Raw genomic sequence first — 15,257 nt, forward strand, 5'->3', positions numbered from 1 at the left:
TGCAAGTCCCAGACCAGTGTGTCATTGGGGGCAGTCCCTCAGAGGCCTCTGTCATGGAGTTGTAGGCGTCTGCCCTCTCTCTGCCTCTTCTCACGGTGGTCCGTCTGTGATCACGTATCCCTGCTGTCTCTCTGTGTGCCCAGGTCTCCTTTTTGAAGGATACCAGTGACTTAGAAGGTTACCCACCATAACCTAATCACCTCTTTAAAGGCCCTATCCCAGAAGAGTCACTTCATGAGGCCTGGGGTTGGGGCTTCAACATACACATTTTTGGGGGGACCCAGTTCAGCCCACATACCTTCTTTAATTCCTACTCACTCACAGGGTTCAAGCCTTTCATGTGACAGACCCTTATTTCCTTGCCTGCTCTTATCATCTGGACAGAACCTGGGAAGCAGGACAGGGGCGTCTGACAGAGCTGGCCCACCTCCCTGTGCCAGCTTCTGAGTCGTGCTGAGCTCTCTCTCTCTCTCGCTCTCTCTCTCTCCCGTGGTTCCTGTGGTTGAGCCTTTCAGAAAGGAAAATGTACGGGGCAGCTAGCATTTGCGTCCCTCTGTTTCTCCTCTTATCCCTTCTCTAATCTAAGTGGCCTAGGCGTACCTATTGTCTCTTCTGGCAAAGGAGGCTGAGAATGATCTCTTTTGATTTGGGTTGCTATCTGGAAAGTATTTATTAGCCACGGTTGCTCTCTCTGAAGTATTTGTTAACTCGGTATTATGTCCCCGTCCCCCCAGTGCTGGCTTATCTTCTTTACATCTCTTCTCAAATGTCAAGCCATTTGGTCCCTGTGTTGTGCTTTACTCATGCAGTAGGGTCTGGAATGCTTCTCTTTTGTCTGTGTCTCTTTTGTGTGTGTGCACCGTGATGGCCACGGCAGAGGAAGGTTCCTCGTGGTCCCCCAGGTACGCTGCGGGCCCGAAGCAGATCAAGGAAATCTCTTCCTCAGACATCCCGCTGGCTCCCCCACACCTGCACCCACACCCGCTGGCTCTTGACTTCTGGGGTGTGCGCTGGCCCGTTTCCCTCCGTCTACCAGGATCTCCTTGGGTACGCTCGTGATTCAGCGTCTTCTGTCTCCTCATGTCTTCACCGTGAGGCCAGATGGCCTTGCTTAGTCAGGAAATGGTGTCTCTCTTCCTCCTGGATGGAGGTGCGTCCCCGAATCTGGCTGCGAGTCCTCTCTCACCTGCTGGTGACAAACTGAATTCTTCAAAAAGCCTCATCGGACTACCCCAGGGTTTTAAGCTGCACAAAAAGCAATAGCTGTCCCTGGGTTCATCTGGGGTCTCCTTACATGAGGAAAGTTCCAGAACCTTCACAAACATCTTTTTAACAACATCTGCTCCCAATGCCTCTGAGAACTCTGTGATTAACTCCAATTTTGCTAGCAAGGAGGGTGTGGCAGGAAGGCCCCTGGGTCCACAGAAGCCATTCCTTCCCTCTTGCCCAATTTCTCTGAACAAATCTAAGAGACAGAAGCTCTTCCCAGGTTCTCGGCACCGTGCATGCCACCAATCTGTCTGCTGCTCCGAATGTCTGCTCCGTTCCCTCCCACATTCCCCTGGTGAGCAGCCCCCCACCCATTTTCTCGTGAGCGCTAATTGCCAGCATCATTAATACCCAGTCATTAGCTGCTCCCACTGTTTGGGGTGGGGGTGGGCTCTCATCCATCCTGCCCCTAAATGCCACTGGGGCTGTGTGGTGAATTGAACGTGACAGCTCTGCAGCCTCGAAGGTCCCAGCTTTGTGATCCTTCCTTGGCGAGGCTTCTGGGCTGGGGGAGGGAGGCAGGAGAGCTTCATCCAAGAGGCTGATCTGCAGTTTCCCCCAGGAAAAGTTCTGGACGCCAACAAAGTGGGAATGCTGACTTCTCCCTCTTTAGCAGAGCCGTAGGGTGGCCCAGCTGCTCGTGAGCACACGCAGGCCTCCAGGAGAAGCAGCCCTACGGACTCAGGAGTTTTCCTCGGCTCGGGCATCTGTGCTCGCACCACCTGCAGCAGGAGAGACCTTTTGACCTTGGTCTGCCTGTCGCCCTTGCCGCACCCCCGATGTGCCTCCAGCCAAGCTGAGGCTCAAGCCTGTGCCTGCTGCTGCTTTCGGGCAGAGCGGACTGGGGAGCCAGCACTGACCTCCCTCCCCGCCCAGCCCCAGGCCGCCCCAGGCCACCGGCTGAGCAATCCATGGCCCCTCCCGCCCATGTTCTCTCGCCTTTGTTCCTCTCCTCGCTGCTCATTTTCTCCTGAGGACACCCTTCTTGTCCCTTCTGTAGGTTTGTCCCCTTACCTTCATGCCCTTGACTCTCTGCCTCCACTCTAGGCAGTGCTGGGATGCTTGGAGCTCCGACCTTCACCTTGGGGGATAGTACTTTTCTGATGGGGTCTTCCCTACCTAAGCCCTCACCCTTCCCCTCCCTCCCTGTGTGAGGCCAGATTCTTCTTCCTTCTTGCATTTCTCTGAGCACCTGTGTTTGCGTTGTACAAATGAAATCACTGTGTGTGTGTGTGTGTGTGTGTGTGTGTGTGTGTACCGGTACACACACGTAGACTACATGTGTTTGGGGGGGGACTGGAGCAGGTTAGGACTCCGTGTGGTGCCACTCAGAAGCATTCTCTCTCTCTCTCTCTTTCACTAATGATTTATTTATTTGTAAAAGATTTTATTTATTTGAGAGAGAGAGCAAGCAAGCATGAATGGGGGTGGAGCAGAGGGAAGGAGAAGCAGACTCCCGGCTGATCAGGGAGCCCATGGGGCTTGATCCCAGGACCCTGGGATCATCACTTGAGCCTAAGGCAGACACTTAACCGACTGAGCCATGCAGATGCCCCTATTTATTTATTTTAGAGAGAGAGAGAGAGAGAGTCCGTGAGTGGGCAGGGGAGGGACAGAAGGTGAGGGACAAGAAGAGGGAGAGAATCTCTAGCAGACCCCCACTGAGCACAGAGCCCGGTGTGGGGCTCAATTGCATGATCTTGAGATTAGGACCTGAGCCGAAATCAAGAGTCAGACGCTTATTAACCGACTGAGCTACCCAGGCGGCCCACTCAGAACCATTCTCTTGTGACTTCTGAAATGCCACTTTGGTAAACAGTCCTGGGGGACCAACGTAGCAGAGAGAACTGGATCAGAATTCCGAACTCTTTGACCCATGCTCACCATGCCGCAACTTTTCTTCCACGCACAGTGGGAATCTACTAAAGTGATGATTTCAAGTTAGTTTTCTGGGAGGTGGGGTAGGTGTGAGCACTGATGAGGTCTTGTACCAATGGAAAAGCTGTGTAAATAAATTCAGTCTAATACATGCATCCGTCTGTCCATCCATCTATCCATCCATCCACTGGCTTCATATCCCTGTGCTAGTTACTGTCTTAATCTCTGTCCTGAGAAGGAGTGTGTAATGGAGTGTGTCTAGAATATCGAAGGGCCAAGGGCTCAAGGGCACGGTACACTTTGTACCCCCTAGGGCAGCCATGCTCCCAGTGTGACGTCAGAATCCCCTGGGAACTTGTTGGAAATGCAGATTCTTGATTCCACCAGACCTGAGACAGAGACGCTGAGGGTGGGGGTGGCAGTCTGTAATTTACTGGGCACTCTGGGGCACACAGAAGCTTGAGAACCACTGCATTGGGGATTTGCGAAGACTTCACTCAGGAGGGGACATTCAGCTTAGCTCTGGGAGATTCAAGAGGAACTTCCCAGGAGGGAGAGGGGCTTCCCAGGTAGGGGCAAAGGCAGGGAGGTATGAAATAGCACAATGCCCCAGACAAGGGATTGTAGTTGGGTCTGACGGTAGCATTGGAAGAATGGTGGGAAAGTGAGCAGGAGCCACCATTGGAAGCATCTTCTATGCCAGGCTGTGTTGCTGGCATCCTGTATGCAAAGGAGAGCCACAGTAGCAATTACTGGAAGGCAAGGACAAATGATTTATAAAGAAAGTTGTTTGATATAGTATTAATTGTCCCATGGTATATCTCTTTTACCTGATAGTGTAAACGAGAAGAAAATGTCCTGTATAACATACTTGGAGCTCCTAAGAGGGAAGTGACTTTTAAAAACATGTATCTATAAAATTTATGTCAAGCCTGTGTCTCAGGTCCCTGGAATGGAAGTCCGGTTGTCCTGGGTCCTGAGAGGTGTCTGTCTTCTGCCCAGTGATGGTGTGCCTGTCACATAGGTAGGCTTTCGGTATGTGCCAAGGAAGAGAAGGCCCCACACTAGCACGCCTTTGGAGGCCATATTGTACTCTGCAGGACTGGAAGAGGAGAGCTGAGTTGATTAAGGGTAATGTCGGCTGATTAGATAATCTGAAAATTAGTCTGATAATGTGCAAATTACCTAAAAGAAGCATATGATGTCATTGCTACACTGATGGGAAAGATCTAACAGACGTTAGTCTCCTGACATCTCTGTCCTCTAGCATATGGCCCGGGGGCAACGAAGAGAGCTTTAGGAGAGAGAGAGAGTGAAAATTGCCTTTGGCACAAGCTTAAGGATTCTGGATCACTCTGAAGGTGCCCGAGAAACCATAAAGCACACACAATCCACCACTTACCAACCTTGACGCAGGAAATTCGGGCTTTGTTCCAGGGGAGAGAGAAGAAAATTTAGACACAGGGCTCTGTCTGGAGAAGCGAGCTGCTTCTCACTTCCTGAAGAATGAATTTGGAAACTAACCACAGGTGTTCTTCAGGTGAATTATTATTTAACTAAAGAGTTACAGATTATGAAGCAAGCAAAGAGCAACCTGAAGGCTCCCTCTGGCCTTGAGGATAGAGTTGGAGTTAATATTTCAGGGCTTTGGGCTGGGAGAATGGCCATGGAATTGGCCAGGCCAGAGTCTGAATTCCGACCTTGCCACTCTGCCGTCTTATGCCTGTGTGATTGTGGGTCAGTCACTCACACTTCTTTGCTCCTTTGTTGCGTCATCTGTAAGATGGAGAGAGTATCCATACTGATCTCCTGAGGTTGTGCTGGTCTTCGGCGAGACGATGTGGGCGTTTGGCACCTTGCCTGCCCACTGCGAATGCTGATATCCCGTCTCTGTGCCATTCGGACCAACAGAGCATGTCTATGACCACAGATGGCTAATCTGAATCAGGGCTCGTCTGTGGCTGTGTGATACTGGGAAGATAACTGCCTATGGGGGGTCTCACTGGCATCAGGTGTAACTACCAGAGCCCGGCCCGGCTCTGGCACATCTTTTGTGAAACCATAGATGGAGGACGGCAGTCCCACACAGGCAAAAACATGGGTATTTATTGAGTACTTACTGTACATGTGGCCACGTGTGGGAGAGACTAGGTATAATTGGGCCTTTAAAAAAGACATAGCACATGGTCTTAACCCTAGGACAATTTCTGGTTTAATTGGGGAAGTAAGATGGATGCAGGAAACCCATCAGGAGAAAGTGTGGGGCTGAGGCGAACCATTGAAGCATCCCCATATTTACTGTCCCATTTCCCCATTCCCCTTACCTTCCCAGGAGCCTCTTTGGTTTCTCTCACATTTTGGCCCAATTACCTAGAAGATTCTGGATTGAAGAGTTTCACATTCTGAGTAACGACCATGACAGTAATATTTCCTGACATTCCTTCAATGTGTCAGACAGACACTGAGCTAGGCAGGCCACATTTCTCTCATTCCCTCTTTGCAGCAGCCCCATAAGGAAGGTGGGTGCTGTGTCCCCTAGAGGACACCAAGGCACACGGGCTCCAGCCAATGTGCTTATAGACGTGGAGCATGAATGTGAATTCTCCCATCATGTGTCACTTCTTGGGAAGTGTCTTTAGGCCTTTGATTCCCCCCGCCCCCTGCCTTTATCAGAAATAAAATTGTTTCACATAAGAGAAGAAAGAGGGGAAGAAAGGACAGAAGGTTTACTAGGTGCCGGGCACTTTGCACATATTGTCTTGTATAAAGATCACAGCCCATGAAGCACGTGCTGGGACTGAGGCTTGGCATCGGTTGCCCCAAGTTACATGGTTAGCAAGATGGGAAGCTGAGATGTGAATGTACTTGAGTTGGACACCATTCAATTAAGTCAGGACATTGGAACTCCAAGTGATGGCTCCTAATCTTAAAGATGGGATCTTTGTCCTAGTGGTATCTCTTAATTTTCACCTGTAGGCCAATTGTGGAGTGCATCATAGTGCACAGTGGCTTTTCAAAAGAAACAAACGTATTAATGGATACTTCTCTTGGATTGCCTAGCAGAATACCAGAGACTAAATGCCTTAAACAATAGGAATTTATTTCTTACAATCTTGAAGACTGGAAGTCCAATATGAAAGTGCTGCTGTGTCTGTGTTCAGTGAGGGCTCTCCTCTTGGGTTGGAGATGGTCACCTTCTTGCTGTGTCCTTGCTTGGCTTTTCCTTGATACAGGATGGTAGAGAGAAGTGAGCTCTCTGGTGTCTTTTCATATAAGGGCACTATTCCTGCCGTCCTCATGACCTCATCTAAACCTAATCACCTCCTAATACTGTCAACTGGAGGGGTCGGGTTTTAACATATACATTTTGGGAGAGATGCAATCTAGTTTAATCTTCAAAACTAACTTTAGCTGTTTGTGGTGTTATGTGAAACTCCCCCCATTACAAATTCTGCCCAAGATTTTAATTTGTAAATGAATCTCACTCTGGAAAAAAAAATTGTACATCGCATAGTTCAGTAATTTTTCTGCGTCTTCCATTTGTGCCTCTCGCAGTCTTTCCTGTCTTAGCTCTCGTATATTTCTCTTTCTGACCTCGTTCTTTTTTTTTTTTTTTAAAGATTTTATTTATTTATTTGACAGAGAGATCACAAGTAGGCAGAGAGGCAGGCAGAGAGAGAGGAGGAAGCAGGCTCCCTGCCGAGCAGAGAGCCCGATGCGGACTCTGAGATCATGACCTGAGCCGAAGGCAGCGGCTTAACCCACTGAGCCACCCAGGCGCCCCTCTGACCTCGTTCTTTAAAAACAATAATGCTCTGCCCAAAGTGAAACCTAGGATTCATCCTTGGCTTTATTTTCCTTCACTACCTATATCAGCTTCCTCTCCAAAATAGACTCCAAGGCCACTTCCTATCTTCATCTCCTGGCCTCCACCAGATCCTGCTTGGAATCCCTGCAAATTCTTTATTGGTCTTTTAGCCTGTTTTTACTCCATGGATTGACCAAAGCAGTCTTTTTATTTATTTTTATTTAAAGGTATATTTTTTTAAGTAGGCTCCACACCCAGCTCAGAGCCCAGTGCAGGGCTTGAACTCACAACCGTGGGATTGAGACCTGAGCCGAGAGCAAGAGTCGGAAGCTCAACTGACCAAACCCCCGCCCCTCAGGTGCCCCAGGTCTTTTTATTTATTTATTTATTTATTTATTTATTTATTTTAAAGATTTTATTTATTTATTTGACAGAGAGACATCACAAATAGGCAGAGAGGCAGGCAGAGAGAGAGGGAGAAGCAGTCTCCCTGCTGAGCAGAGATCCTGATGTGGGGCTTGATCCCAGGACCCTGAGATCATGACCTGAGCCAAAAGCAGAGGCTTTAACCCACTGAGCCACCCAGGTGCCCCGCCCCAGGTCTTTTTAAAACATAAAATAGATTATGCTATACTCCACTCTCAGAACTTATAATGCATTTATTTTTTTTTAAAGATTTTTTATTTATTTATTTGACAGAGAGAGAGAGCACAAGCAGGCAGAGAGGCAGGCAGAGAGAGAGGAGGAAGCAGGCTCCCTGCTGAGCAGAGAGCCCGATGCGGGGCTCGATCCCAGGACCCTGAGATCATGACCTGAGCCGAAGGCAGCGGCTCAACCCACTGAGCCACCCAGGCGCCCCCTTATAATGCATTTAAATATGATCCAAACTTTTCACCTTGCGGGTCTGTGTTATTTTTTCTCAAAGTGAGATTGGCAGCTTCATCATCTGCTGGGACCCGGGTGGCCAACTCCTCCAGGTTTGCCCAGGACTTTCCCAGTTATAGACTGAAAGTCCTGTGCCCTGGGAACCCCCCAGTGCCAGGCAAACCTCGAAGGTTGGCTACCCAGCTTGTAAGAAATGTGGAGTCTTAGGCTCTAAGCCAGACCAATGAATCCTAATCTGAATTTTAGTGAGAAGCCTACCTTGTTTGTTTGCACAGCACTCACATTTGAGAAGCCCTGAGGCCTGCCATCCACCCTGACTTGACTTCCTCAGGTGTGTGGCTTCTGTGGCCAGGGCAGGGTGGTAGCTGGTGGGCCTGGGAACCAGTGTAGCCGCTTGCTGACACGTGACCCAAGACAGCTTCCTTGCTTCTTTGTGCCATGAGAGTCATCTATGTAAAATCAGAACATTGATGCGTCTATCTCACGGGGCTATGTGAAGATTCAATAAGTCAATTCATATAAAGCACATCATGAACAGAACATGTATGGAACACGTGTGTGGTCATAGAGCAGTGATTCTTAAGCTTGAGCCCATCAGAATCACCTGTTCCTTAGCACAGAGACTGCTGGGTCCTCCTACAGGAGTTTGGACTCGGTAGGTCTGCGGAGGGACCTAGAAGTTGCATTTTTAACAAGTTCCCAGGTGAACCACTGCCTTATAAGAGAAATCTAGTTTTTGGAGACTGATGTTCAGTTTTTTAAAATTTTTCTTGTGGATTCACCGAATTAAGATGACTGACCAGGAACCAGGTTGCACTGTGAAACCCAGGGGATAGACTTGGTTTTCACTCTTTTCCTAAAGTTCTGTCCTAGGATGGCAAACGACGTGTCTGTGGCTCTCAGCAGTGGCTTCCTGGCTTGCTTTCTGGGTGTGTCCCTCATCTGGACCCTCATTCCTGGGCTGGGCTGCCCTTCTGCTCTGTGGTCTCTTGACTCTGTCCTAATCCTCAGACCTGACACTAGAGCCATATCCTTTTCATTTTCTTGAGTACTGCTTTTCAGTCCAAAGGACCTAGAACATGCTGGTCCATTGTGGGCTGCTGGGGTTGATATGGCCGAGTCCCCTGGAGGTGGTGGTGAGGAGGGGTGGAGAGAGGCAAGGCTGAACAAGAGACTGAGGGGCTTGCTGAATTCTAATATCACAATAATAATATCCTGACAACTTATACGGATGAGGCTTATCCTGCTCTAAAACGCGGAGATGCCCTGCAGTTCTCTAAGGGGAATGACTCCACTTCATTCAGAGCCCCGTTGACATAGTTACTCTCAGATTAAACGTGTCTCCTTTCCCCTAACTCATTTGGTGGTATAACAGGTTGCTACGCCAGGGCATGAACTGACCCACATGACCTTCCACTGGAAAACTGAAATATCTTCTCGTGCTTTCCCTAATCAGCCCTGCAAAAAGTCATCAGCTCTGCTTGGTTTTTTTCCTCACTTCTCTGAAGCCTCAGTGACGATCCCAAAGTTGCCAGCCTGGGGCTGGAGCACAGAGGACATGGCCGATGGGTCACATGACCACTTAGGCCCAGAATCGGGGATGTGCTGTCCAAACTCCCGGCACATTGCAGCTCTAACCAAGTAATGTCTGTCAGGACTGAGACATCGATGTGAGCGGACGTGTCTTCTGTTGTCACAGCACAGCGTTTAGGAGTCAGTGTTCTCAAGGTGTGTGTCTAATGGTGTGAGTTTTGGACTCCACAAAAATGGAAGAAAAGAAGTAGATGCAAGGATGAGTGGGGTGACTGGCACCACCTTTAAAACTTGTATGAAGATTCTGCAGCCCCTCAGACACATAGTAAGACAGCCTGTTTTCTCTCCAGCTCTGTGGGGTTCCTGGTGAGAGGCCCTCGAGCATGGGGTTCAAGGGGCTCTGAAGCCAACCGAGTCTGGGAATTCTTAGCTCCCTCCATCCTGGTTTTCCAAGAAATGTCTCAGGGAGAGGATTCCCGAGGGAGGGAAGGCTCACTGGCTTTCTCCACCACAGCTTTCTTCTCTCTGATGGGTCCCCAGTGACTTCTGCTTCTCCCTCTTTCTGACTCTGTGATGAACAGGACTGATGCTGGCAGTGCCTTAGAATGGTCACTCGGTCCTCAGGGGACACTGGACACCCACTTGACTCCTAGTCTTTGACTTCCCTTTGCCTCAATTTTTTCTTTGTCCAAAGTGCCTCTGTGAAGATTGTCCAGCCTTTCCTGAAGTATTTGCTGGCCAGCACGGCGTCGGCCACGGTGCCAGGTGCTGGGGATTCTGCCATTAAGGACACTGCTCCTGCCCTCAGGGAGTTCTCGGCAGACAGGGAGAGAGACACGGCCACGCACATGACACAGTGATGAGAGGCTGAGGTCCCTCTGGGTTTGGAAGACGTCACTTTTCTGATTCTTCCTTTGCCCCATTAGAATAATCGAATCATAGGCCAGAAAGGGACCTTACAGCGTCCCCTAGCATATTCTACTGCTTCTAGCCAGGCAGGCACGCCACCCTGGGGCCTGAGGCCTCTTCAGAGAAGCCCGCTCCTCCTCCTGTGCCTTTTTCCGACTGGCTTGGCTCCCAGTTTTCCTGCAGGTCTCTCTGCCATTTCAGCCCATTCTTTCTCGTGTTGTCCTGAACACCATGGACTGTGGCGAATTTAGGCCCAACCGTAAACTTGAAGACACTGAATCAGCCCTCGGCCTTCGTTTCCGCCGGGGCGACTGACCTCAGGGCCTGGCATCACTCTGCCTTGGCAGCCCCTCTCAACCTCACCTACATTCACTTGTCCCCAGCGCTAGGTGGCACAAGGGCCAGTGAGGGAGAGCGAGTTCTCTGCCGGGGAGGACGCTGGTGGCCCTACAGGCGGGTGGGGAATGGCCTCTGGTGTCCGTTTCCCTGCCGGGCTCCGCAGTCCCCTTGCCTTCCCGCATCGGGGGAGGTCGGCCTCGTTTGTCTTCCTTCTGGAGCCCTGGGGTAGGGCCTGAATTAGTGGCCAGGAAGAACGGGCCTGAACGGAATCCCAACGTTTTTATTCCTTGGATCTGTAGGATTTATTTTTTCATCAGTTCTAGGGAAGCAGTGAAGAAAGGTGTCAGGCCTTGGGGATAATTTATATGAGTAAACACGTAAGGAGTAGGGTGAGCAAGAGCATGAGAATTAAGGCCATTTATCCAGGCTTTGAGGCTCTGTTTGCCCTCTGGTCCAGCCTTCCCCACAGTCTTTATCTTGCTCCTTTAACCCTCTCCTTGCTCTGCTCAGCGTGGGCCCACGCAGAGCTGTGTGCAGCTGCCCTGGCGCCCGCCCGCCGCCCGCCCCTCCCACAGCCCTCATTAAAGGCTGGGTACAAGGTAGCGGGATGTGGTGGTGGCCTCCAGCTGAGGCCTGCTCGCTGATTCTGCAGGGAAGGCACGTTGGCGTCCACCCTCCCTCCTCGCCTTCCCTTCCTCTTCTCCCCGGGCCTGGCCCGTGTGCGTGTCCTGGCTGGCCAGCCTGGGGCTGCCTCTCTGCGTTCCCTCTTTCCTCAGCCCTTTTCTTTCCTCCGTCCTCTGAAGACGCACTCTGCACAGCCAAGTGGCCCTGGCTAGGATGCTTTACACTTGAGAGATGAAGTAATAACAGGTGGCAAGACCAGAGGCTGCCGGAGCCCAGGATTCCGGTTGCCATGGAAACAGGTCAGCCCTGTGGAGGGATGGGAACTGTCAGCCAGGGAGGGTGGTGGGGGAGCCAGTGAGAAGGGCGCGGAGAAGCAAGGCTCCTCCTGGAGGGCTCTTCTCACTGCCCCCTGGTTCCCCAAGGGCTACACACCACAACTCGCAGGCCCCGAAGAGAGAGCTGATGGACGGCAGGGCTGGGTGGCAGGGCTGGGCGGTAGGCATGGAGCACGGCCGCGTGCTTGTGCGCACCAGGCCCTGGCAGGCGGTCTGAGCGTCTGCTCAGAATGTGAAGTCATGCTTTTGTGGATGGGCTGTGGGGTTGGGAGGGCGGCGCTAAACTTCTGGCTTGCTTCTGATTTCCCTAGGACACTTGGGATGCAGCTTCCGTCTTGGCAGGACCGGATGGGGGGCTGTTGCTGGTGGCCAGACTGTCCTGGCCACACCTCCCATTTCTGGAGTGGCAGGCAGGTCGCCGCAGAGATTGGACCCAAGGGGGGAAAGACAACCTTGTCTGGGTGGTAGTTTTAGGGAAGATTTGGGGCCTCGTTAGCCAGAGACATGTGGCCCGATTGAAGTGGACTATAAATACCTTTCCAGAAGGACTGTTCACCCTTAACTGAGTGTGGTGGTAGGACTCTTTGGGGCTTGGCTTTTCCTTTCTCTTGGTTTGATTGGAAGGCTCCCTCCCACCTCCTATTTCTTTATATATGTGTGCATGCGTGTGAGTGTTTCTTCATGAACTTTGTTCTTGATTTCCATCCCTCCCCTCTTGAGCTTTGTAGTGTTAGCTCCCCCAGGTAAATTCCTAAAGTCTCAAGGCTCACTTTATTTTCTTGGCAGCTTCCTTGTATCTCTTACATGATCTCAGCCCATGAACATTAATCAACAGAAAACCAAATCCATCATTATGGACGCTGCCATTGAGAAACCGCTCGGGTCTTTGCCCTCCCGTTCTTATTCTATGAAGTGGGACTCAATTTCCCATAAGCAGAAGCAGAATCTCTATTTAAATCCCTCTTTCAAGGTCTTTGTGAGCTTCCTATTTATAGTAAAATCCTTTTTATAATGATCTCATACACAGTACCAGGAAATTGCTCATGGCTGGGTCAGGCCATAGGCCAGTAGAGCTGTGGTGTAAGCCTTACTTAAAAAAAATTCCTTTCAGAGCCTCTGGAATTCTCTGGAGAAGTGTTTTCACAGAGAATGGGACAATAAACAGGATAGCCCAGTACAGATTACTGTGGTAGGGACATGAAATTTAAGTTCAAAGGGAATTTCTGCTTTTATCAGGCCAATCTCGATCATTTTTATCCCTTTGGGCTTCCTAAATGACGTATTGGGTGAATCAAGTTGAGTCTAAAGAGATGTATGAAATGTTTTATATGCAAGGTGTGACCAGGGAGTGTTTGCCTCTGGACTTTCCAAGAGACAGAATCTCTGGGGACATAGACGACCCAGGGGTGAAGCCAAGACCATAATCACTTTGGGTTTTGGTTACATCATCTTCAAATAATCCCCGCTTTACCATGTTTTTGTGAGAATCAGTGAAACAACGTACGTAAAACCTCCAGTGGAAGATCCGTCATGGTTTTATAGCGTAATAAATGTCTGCTGCTTTTTCTTTTCAAGAAACTGTTTAACAGGAGGGAGGCTACCTGGGTAGGAGCAAGCTGGCGTCCCCTTCTCAAGGACAGTGAATTGTAGTCTTATGCTTTCTTACATGTTTGCGTACAAGATGGTGTTTCCCGTCCCATAGTAGGGGTGTATGGGGTTATTATTCCAGCAACCCAGGGCCCTCAGCCACCCACTCTGGTTTGCTGTGGGAACTAGACCTGACACTAGGCCAGATGACTGATCAATCCATCCGGACGTGGACCAGCACTTCTCTCTGAGGACTTGGGAAATAAGCCATGTCGTGAATGATATTCAGAGCGACAGATAACTCTACCACAGGGAAAACAAACACAGTGCTCTGTCCCCACTAGGAGGATGTCCCAGGGGTGTCACTGGGCTGTCTGCTCACATCTCTGCCATCCTTTTCTAAGCCATTTGTCCTCTGCATTGTGGTTAACCATTTCCTGGGTGCAGGGCCTATAGGTGTTTCAGTGATGAGTTAGATATGGTATCTGACCTGAAGGAGGAAATCATTTAGTACAGGGAGTAGAGGCAGGTGTACCCATGTAGAAAGAAGAGAAGGGTCAGAAAGTGATGTCAAGAGAATGGCCTCCCCAAGGCCTGACTGGTCCTTCTGGCTGGGGACCTGGGAGAGCTCTATGGGAAAACCCTCACCCTGAAACCAATCCTAAATACCCAAAAGTATGAGAACCAGAACCAGGAGCTTTTGCTTCGTCAATCCTACACCGTTTGACCAAGATGAAACGAGGCTCTGAGCTCACTGTTAGGAGAAGAGTGTAGGATTTTGCCAAAAATGAAGCATAGGTATTCACTGTCACTTTCTCTACTGGGTCACTGCTAGACTAAAATGGTACCCCTCCCCTCCCCCAGCCCTGACATATCACAGCTCCACACAACAGGGCTTTCAACTGGGGTCTTAGCACCTTCTTTACGCCCTTGGCCAGGCACTTTGTATGGCCAGCAACCAACACAGATATATGTGGGGATCCTGCTCTGATTCAGCCCTCTCAGAAATTTCTCTTCATTACATGAATTAAATTCTGTTCCTTTGTTCTTTTTTACACAGGACCAATTTCTCTATCACCATCTGCTTTGCCGTATTAGATCATTCCTGAATTTTTAATTTCTTGCAGTAGTGGAGCCCCTGATTCAATGAGGGTATTCTACCCATGGTCTGTTGGAGGGAAAGACCGTGAAGAATCACCCAGGTGTTCTTATACTCTATTCTACTTCATCCTCATAAATCACAAGGCATACACTGTGTTGGAGAAAACCAGATTCTTTGGTTGCTTAAAGATTTTGTGAAAGGAGAGAAAATCTGACATAATAGGAAGTCCCTAAAAGAACAGGAGAGGTAGATAGTGAGGCTGGCGCTCCTGAGATTTTTAGTGGGATGATACACGTGGATGTCTTTGATCTTTGATTGCTTTTCATATGGAAAGCTACCTGGGTTGTGACTGGCATCTCCATATTTTCTTTCTAGATCCTGTCACTCATGAAAGTTAGCTCTGGCTTACACTCAGCCCCGGAATTTCATACACACCACTTCTTCCTGTTCCCCTTTTGATTGATTTCTAGGATAGTCTCCTAATGAGAAAATCCCGAGTTTATTTGCTTCATAGACATGCTTGGATTTTCTTGAGAGTTCTAGAAATGTTGAAGATGGCAAATGAGAGGGATGAAAGGAGCTTTCTTCTGGATTTGGGCAATGAAAATTTTAGAGGACAATTTTTGCAGGGGTACTGATTTGGGAGATTATTTGCAAAACCGTTTTTTAATGACCTGTAGTGTCTTTGAGATGCAGTGAGTGATAAAGAAAAAATCCACACCCAAGAGGCCATAGGGTGTGGCCAGCTCCTCTGTCTGCCCCCAACAGCCAACACCTTTTTTTTGCAGAGAATTGTCTGCCTCCCTGAAGATGAAAATCAATGACTTAGAAACTGATTAAACAATCCAAATAGCAACTGATAAATGGATTAACTCTCTATAATGTAATTCTGCGAGCTTTTGTCTTCTGCCTTCCCCAGGTAAGTTTTTCTATTCCTGGAGGCAAAGCAGAGGCATGGAGGAAGCGAAGGCCAGAGGGAATCATATTA

General features: G+C 49.4%; 1 protein-coding gene across 3 annotated transcripts in view; it reads left to right on the plus strand.

Moving 5' to 3' along the window:
- The window catches only part of DPF3 (double PHD fingers 3), a 172,565-nt gene that overhangs the window by 88,443 nt on the left and 68,865 nt on the right, over positions 1 to 15,257 (plus strand). The gene's annotated exons all lie outside the window — the stretch shown is intronic.

Source organism: Lutra lutra, chromosome 7, assembly GCF_902655055.1.
Source record: "Lutra lutra chromosome 7, mLutLut1.2, whole genome shotgun sequence".
NCBI lineage: Eukaryota > Metazoa > Chordata > Mammalia > Carnivora > Mustelidae > Lutra > Lutra lutra.